This window comes from Macaca fascicularis, chromosome 10, assembly GCF_037993035.2.
Source record: "Macaca fascicularis isolate 582-1 chromosome 10, T2T-MFA8v1.1".
NCBI classification, from domain to species: Eukaryota; Metazoa; Chordata; class Mammalia; order Primates; family Cercopithecidae; genus Macaca; species Macaca fascicularis.
Window position 1 is genome coordinate 39249342 of NC_088384.1, and position 659 is coordinate 39250000.

Sequence of the window (659 nt, forward strand, 5' to 3'; positions counted from 1 at the left end):
GGCCGTGTTTTCCTGGTGGCCCGGCCGTGCCTGAGGGTTGCTTGCCCGAGTTAGCCCCCTGCGGGTTCCCCGTGCCCTTGTCTCCGTGGCCCCCTGGCTCCTTGCCTGCCTTGTGCTCCTTTTCCCTGTCCGCCGCCTGCCGATCCTCTCTTCCCCGAGCGGCTCACCGGCTTTTATGCTGTTGGCCGCCCCGTCTGGGCCCGAACCCGGCTCCGCCTTCTGGGGGCGTCGCCGCCGCCGGCCACGCTGGTTGGCCCGGTGTCCGCGTACCCACGGCGCGCGCCTTCGGGGCCAGGTCGGTGGCGGCCCGGTGGGCGCCCGGAGGGTTTGGGTCGGCCTTGCGGTGCGTGTGGGGGGAAAAGCGGGTTCCGGGGGCTCTGGCCGCGTGCGACTGGGCGTGGCGGTGGGGGAGCCGCAGGGATCGCTGAAGGGGCCTGGTCGGCCGCTCCAGGTGCCACGCGGGGCCGCCTCCGTGCTCGGAGGCTGCTGGCGGTGAGACCCCCGCGTGCGTCCTGGTGGCGGTCGGCCGCGCCGGAGGTGTCCCCCGGCGCCCCCCCTCCCCGCTTGGCCGCCTGCCTCGCCCGGCGTCTCGTCTTGTCCCGGCCCGCTCTTCCGCATCGGGTCGGCGCGCGGCCCCCCCCAACCGGGTGCGCCTCGCT